Source organism: Pinus tabuliformis, chromosome 6 (genome assembly GCF_031772625.1).
Source record: "Pinus tabuliformis cultivar Carrire ecotype Pingquan chromosome 6, CPIR1, whole genome shotgun sequence".
Lineage (NCBI taxonomy): Eukaryota > Viridiplantae > Streptophyta > Pinopsida > Pinales > Pinaceae > Pinus > Pinus tabuliformis.
The window spans coordinates 1,109,217,055-1,109,224,677 of NC_142292.1; positions in this window are offsets into that span (position 1 = coordinate 1,109,217,055).

Below are 7,623 nucleotides of genomic sequence, written 5' to 3' on the forward strand. Positions count from 1 at the left end.
TGCTTGAATGAGTATTTCCATGTATTCTCCCTCTATAGTTGAAAGTTCCATTAAAAACTGTCTCTTACTCATCCAACTGATTGCAGCTCCAAATAGGTTAAACACATACCCACTTCTAGATCTTCTCTGATCCAATTCTCTAGCCCAGTCTACATCAAAAAATCCACGGATGTCAAAAACTATGTACATCCTAGTCTTCCTTGGTAGCACAAACCATAATCACTAGTGCCATGCAAATACCTCAATACCCACTTCAATGTTGTCTGATGCTCCTTCCCTGGGTTTGACATAAACCTGCTCAATACTCCCACTACATGTGCAATGTCTGGTCTAGTAAAAACCATTGCATGCATCATGCTACCGACTTCACTTGCATATGTGTTATAGAAATTTTTGTGCCTTACAGCATTGAGCATGAAATGTCCATAATCTAAGGGATCCAAAGTCCCTAAACATGTTGTTCCTACCCCTAGAGAAACAAGGCTAACAAACCACAGCAGTTCACAAAAGTTCTCCACCTGAAATTGCTCAAAAACAAGTCAATTCAGGATCATTTCAGTGGCTAGACTAGCTGTCTGCGCTGAATGTCAAAGCCAACACTGGCTACCTGCGTTGAATGTCAACTGGAACAAAGGCTACCTGCGCTGAACAAGAGTGAACAAGTGGCAAGCTCATTTCTCAAGGTGTCAAAACCCAGGAAGCTTCTAAAATGACACTTGCCTCAGGGAATTTGACTGGTGATGAGTAAGAGGTTCCAAATCTCCAAGTGGAAGCAAGAACCTCCAAGTGGACTCAAGAACTGACAGAGGGAGAGGACACTAGTCAGATCTCAAGCTGACTCATCCTCTCTCCAAACATCTATATATGGATCTCTCCTCCACGAGATCTAGAGGCTGGAATTTTATTATTGCAAAGAATTGCTGCTGGTTTGAGACTGGAATCATTGGGTGCTTAATGCTTTGAAGGGGCTGAAGATAGGAATTCCATTTGCTGGGAAGGAGATGCTGGATTGGAGCCCTCTGGGTTGTATCTCTTCCTGAACCTTGTTATTCATCAATAAAGCTATCTTGGTTTCTCCTATATGCTGATGTATTTTGATGTATGAATGTATTAGCATGTTTAGTTTATTTCTAATCCTAAACTGGTTATGAATGTGAATATTTGTCTTTGTGTAGTGTTCTTCTCTTGTGATCTTGCAGGAAGTTGTAGCAGGATAAGCAAGAAGGCAAGTAGCTGTGAACACCCAAAGAGAAGGGAGATTGGATCAAGGGACAAACGGAAGACACCGGTAAGTCTATTGATCTCTCTTCTTTCACATTTCATAAAGGAAGAAACCAATATAGCTGTACTCATTTGTTGCTAAGGCACTGTCACACCTTAGGTGGATAGGATCGTCCTGCATAGGCATTTTTCCCCACAACAAATTGGCGACTCCACTGGGGACATTTGTTTAGTCATTTTATTTGTGTTTCTATCATTGTTTGCATCATAGACTTGACAGCAACAATCGAACTGCATCTTTCCCGGATGCAAAGTAGAAAGTTGCTGCTTTGATCCAATTGCTAGACTTGTCTATGATCTGAACAATGGATTCACAAATGATTTGATGATCCTTGTGATAGATCTTAGTAGCCTCTCAAAGCATCCCTTTGATTACACCTTGCTTGTTGCTTTTATTTGGCTTAAAACAGTGAATTAAAGAGCAATCTGTGACCCAGAACCTGAGGGAAACGAGAGTTTCTCCTTCAGCGCAGACCCTGTGAAGGGATTCAGCACTTCAACGCAGGTCCCATGAAGGCTACCTGCGCTGAATGTCAAAACCCCTGTGTTGAGGTTGCGCTGAACCAGTTTGTCCTTGTGCAGCTGGGGTTCTCTGCTTTGTTTTTCCTTGTTTTGATCTCTGTTTTTTTTTTTGCAGCCTGTAACCAGCATAGGTACCAGTCTAATAACCCCTTTTCTCTGCTTACATTGAGCCTCCTTTTGTACAAAAAGATTGTGAGTGTTTTTATGTGTTTGTGGCGTCATTTACAGTTTTCCTTTGCATGAGTGAAATATTCATCCTGTAGCCCTTGATTCAGATCTATTGATTGTGATCTTAGAAGAGAGTTCATTGGTTGTTTGCTGATTGATTATACATTTACTTTTGCTTATTGGTTTGAATTTGTCTCTTTTAAGTGTCGAAACAAGTCTTTATTTCGAAAATCGTTAAGTGTTGTAATCTCTTCTATCTTCTCTGGTTTCGAAAAAGTAAACTTGTTTGTATTGATCATTTAAAAGAAAATTCAAAGTTGTACAAAAAGCTTTCTTTGTAGGCATCAATACTAAGAAAGCGCAAAACAAACACCTGCATTGTGCATTTGCATTTGATAGTTTGCATGTTGGATTTAGGAAAAGTGCATTAGAGTGTGTTGATTGCTCTTTGAGAAAAGATGGTGTCTTTCTTTTCCCTTAGTAGCTAGGATTTTCAAAGTTGAAAAGATATAAAGCTTGCTTATCATCTTTAGACTGCATTTAGGAATTTGTATCATACATCTCGTGGTGAACCTTGAAAGGTGAACTTCTAAAAAGATCAACCTAAAATAAATTGAATGAACTTAACAACGCTTTGTAACATAATGCACAACATAGAGGTATAGGATAGAGATGTGTTCTGGCGTCATTAAGCCTGGTGACTGTCGATCTCGTGGATGGTGGGTGATTCCTCCTGAGGGACGATAGCGCCAGTACGGATTGTGCTCCCACGTACCGTCGCGTATATATTGGGAGACCCCTATAGGCATAAAACCTTTATCCATAGGAAGCCGTGTCGGCCGCCCTACTGATTGCAATGCACTGAACACAGCATTCAGGAAGATCGACCGCCCGTACCCTAAAAAGTATTCTGTGGTTTTGCGAAATGTTTGGCACACCCTCTGCCTAGAACTCCAGAGCAGTTCCTTTTGGCCTTTTTCAGACTCTATAACGGAAAAAGTATATCCGAGCATTTGTCACTTCGGGCTCGTTAAAACATCGAAGGAGACTAGAGTCATCTTTAGCTTTTTCTCGACTCTTTAAAACTGAAAAAGCAAGTTGTGTCTAAAGCGTCGTTAAAATTTATTTTAAACGGAACAATCACCCTTTATTCCCGCGTTGATCTTTAGGTTGAAAAATGGAGCACACCAACCAAGGAATTCCCCTTGGTGGAAATCCTAGTCCCTTCTCCTCTTGGGGAGATGTAGGTGCGCCCCACATGGCCACATTGTCGCTTCCAGGACTGACAATTGGCCTGCCATTTTGGCTCTTTTCAACCAATGTCGTTCAGAACACCACCATTCCTGAACAATCGAGTCAACAGTTAGACCAAACTAGAGTTACCCACCAGCCTTCTACTTCATCTTCCTCTCCTCCTTCTTCTTCGCTTGACAGAACTGGTAAAACAAAAAACCAGGTTCCTAAGGAGAAGAAGGAAAAGAAGAAGAAAGAGAAGAAGAAGAAGGAGCCAAAGGCAACTGGGGGCAAACAAGTGTCGTCTGACAAAAATCCACACACAACACTGATAAGGCCTAAATTGCCATGTGTCATATGCAAGGGAGACCACTTCCATAGAGATTGTCCCTGTATCCCTCGAATACTAAGGGACTGGTCTCCCCGTTTGCACAATTCAGTAGCATTAAGCTCTAATAGCCATGTTGACTGCTCACCGTCAACTAGTGAAAGTGAAGTCACAGGACAAAGAGGGAAATCTAGATTTCCCTGCAAACTGTGTGAAGGCAATCATGCCATCCACCATTGTCCCTTCTTAGACGAGGCTAAAAGAGTTCTGGAAGATCGCCCGATTTTGCGAGCGCAACTTCCTCCTGGATATCAAAAACTCCTGCCAAGTCCTTCACTAGTTGAGAACCCGACTGACCCGCCCAGATGGTCAGCCGAAGCACCTATCATTGAAGATGAACCGTTTGGATCCATGCCTGATGAAAGTCAACAGGTTGATATGGCAGTTGACCTGGTTTTGCCTTCAGAGGCTCTATCTTTGAATGATACCATCACATAGGAGAATAAAGACGACACCGTCCAAATTCTCTTCATCAACAATGACTCTGATGAACAAGGGGGCAATGCCCCCATTCCTTTATCGCAGGAAGGAACTTCTTCAGAGCGATATCCGACCGTTTATTCGGTCCCACCACCAAGCAACCTGGTTGTGTCCTTTGACTGGAACCAACTAGGCAGACCCCGATTGCCGGCAAGCATACCATTCAGAATTATCGTTCAAATATACAAAATGGTAATGACTGGCACTATCATTGATGAGGGGGAATCTGTGAGTATCCTTTCCTCTATTGCTTGGAAAGCACTTGGTTCGCCAGCGCTTTTACCTGAAATGAGAAATCTATCAGGTTTTGATAAAGGAACCAGTCGACCTTTAGGGATCCTCCCCAATGTGCCTATAACATTGAAAGGGAAGACCGTTCAAATGAACGTGATGGTCGTTCAAGGACCCTTGGATTATAACCTACTCCTTGGATGAGACTATATATATTGCATGGGAGCTATAGTCTCCTCACTCTTTAGAGTAATGTGTTTTCCGCATGAAGGAAGAGTGGTCAAGCTCGTGGACCAACTTTCATTTCCTGGATCACGCATCACAAATAGTCATATACCATCCCTAAATGGTCTATTCATGCAAGAAGTGTCTCAACCCACAGTCTGTCCTCCTGATGAGTGCGAGTAATCCGGGAGGATATGACTAGAACCCAGGGGGCATGCGTCCTAGCCTGCTTCGGCAGGAAAACTTTGGGTATAGAGTAGGTTTCCGCGGGAGAATATGACTAGTCCGTACCCCGTCCGTGATTGGAAGAGGGGTTGTTCTAGAATAAGATTCTCTTGTCAAAGTTATGTGAGAGGGCGGGTCTCGTCACTCACCTTTGTTTATCTCGGTAGACATCGTCGAAGAAGTGTTTTGTTGAAAGAATAACAGAACAATCTTTGGGCAACTTGAAAGAGGTAGGCCTCTCCCAGTGAAACGAAAGTTTTGACGGAAATGAAGTAGAGGTAACTTTGAAATCATACTTTATACCTGGGGGCATGCAAACCTTTTGGAGTGCAAGCCAAGAGCGATTATTTATCTGTTTTTTGGGTTAGCCGTTTCCGAACTTGCATGAAGAAAGGATGCGAAGCAAAGCTTAGTGAGATGAAGCTCCATAAAAAATAGAATCTTGATGAGACACTCTTATCATACGACTGGGTAATCGAGTAGTTTTAGCATAAAGTTCATGCTTGTTAAAAAATAAACGCAAGATCCGAGCAGTTTTAGCGCATAGTTCATGCTCGTTAAAAAATAAACATAAGATCGAGCAAGTGTTTCAACCCGCGTTTAAGCTCGTTAAAAAATGAACTATCCCGGTAAATAACCACTGTGAATGTAATATAATCAGCCATTAAAGCCTTGGTCGTGTTTGCACTGTCACCTCCACTTTTCATTTGGCCAATCGTTCACCTCCATATGATTGTTTACCCATTTTGAGGAACAGCTGTGAAGAGTGATTACACCTAGCCATCCTTGTGACATTGCCGTGATTGGAAAATTCCAACCTGTACCTGGAATGATCCAAGTGGATATTGGTGGCCACCTGCCAAGTCCACCTGGACCCCCACCATTGTCTTTCTCAGCATTTTCAGTTTCCTTAATTGTAGCACAACTTACTATTTTTAGCAGTTTTTCGGGTCCTGAACTTCCAGAGCCGTTTTGAGGCCCTAAACGACGTTTTTTGGGGAATCCGGGGGCAACACGAGTCCATGGAATGGACTGCTGTTTCCCGTTTCAACAATGATAGTGCTCTGATAGATCTTTCTAATGAGCTATTGTACGCGTCAAACGGAGATCATATGCCAAAGTTACGACCCCGGGAAGTTGATGTACCAACTTACCCCCAAACGAGGCCCACAGTTTGGCGTTTCATCTCCTAGGGTTAGGTTTTGGAATGTTAAGGGTTTTTCCATTGTTTCTCAACAATAAATAGGCCTTCGAGCCTCATTGTAACATAGTTCAGAGGCATGTAGCCATCACATCTCTTCTCAGAGATAAGCTACCATCGCCCTAGCTAGTTTATTGCCATTTCTGTTTCTAAGCATATTTCAGTATTTTCCATTAATGAAATGAAGTATTATTTCCGCTGCATCTTTGTGTATATGGTTATCTCTGTAATTTGTTGCGTTCCTGTTTAAATCTGGATCAGTGGTATCAGAGCGGTCTGCTTTTTCTCTGTTTTTCTTTGCATGTCCCCAACAAGGTCGGGATATAAGGAGTTAGGGCTTGAACTGGTTGAACCTTTGCAAGACCAGCCTCGCAAATCCCGACGACCTCCCATGGATGAGAAAAAAGATGAGGGGGTAGGAGATCCCATCAAAATCTTGCTCGAAGAAGCGCTCGAGCGACAACGGAACGCGATGATGGACAGCTTTGCGCAGATCCTCCAGCGGCTACCCAGAAGCGGCGCATCGGCTTCCAGCAGCTCCTCTGGAAACGCCACACCCTTTAAGGTACAAGTTAATTTTGAAATCCCCATATTCGAGGGTCAGATAGACGCCGATGCCGTAGATAAATGGCTAAATCTGCTAGAGGGTTATTTTTCTGTTCATGAATTTTCGAGTCGGGAAAAGATTGTTTTTGCTCTTCTCAAAGCAGCCCCCCACGTCAAGGACTGGTGGGAAACCTACTGCGAGCAGAAGGATGAAATTATTGGCTCACTATTTTCAGCCGCACCCACCTGGGATTCATTCCGGGATGCCATCAAGGAGCAGTACTACCCTGTCGGAAGCTATGAGGATGAATACATAAAGTGGACCACGCTGCGGCAGGGAAGGGATCAAGACGTGCCAGAGTTCACCAATATTTTCCATACCCTTCCCACAAAGTTGGGTATCAAGGATTCGGAGCAACATTTGATACTCAAATACCGTGGTTGCCTGCACAAGTACATCCAGGAAGAAATACAGTTCCTAAACATCCCCTCGCTCGGCACAACATGCCAGTATGCCGTCAAGGTCGAGCAGAAGTTTAAACAAAAGAAGCGAGACTTTGGATCTGCGAATCCAAAGCAGGGGAAAGGTGCCCCTAAACCACAGAACAAAGGACAAAGCCAAGGCGGGACAGCCCAAGACAACCAGCTGAAGCTGCAAGCAAAGAGCAACGCCGCGAAGCCGAGAAAGGACACTGGAAAATGGTGTGAGTTCCATAAGAGCTCCACTCACAACACAAGTGAGTGTCGGGCCAAGCAGTCACTGGTGGCTGAGCTAAAGGTTTCAGAATCAGATGCATGTTCCGACTCTGAGTCAGAACCCGATAAGGGGTATGAAAAAGGGAAGCAGATCATTGATGCGGATCCCAGCGCCACTGTTGCTACTGCAAAGATCCAGAAAAATGAACCCGAAGATCCAGAGGAGGAGGAGCGTCTCTTCCACTCCCAGATGTGGGTAAAGAGCTCCTCGATACAGTTCATTATTGATAGCGGGAGTCAAAAGAACCTCATTTCGGCAGAGGTCGTGAAGTGGTTGGGCTTACCGACCACAGCACATCCACAACCATACACCATTGGGTGGCTTCACGAAGGGCGAGATCTTCGCGTGAGCCAGCAGTGTCGCCTT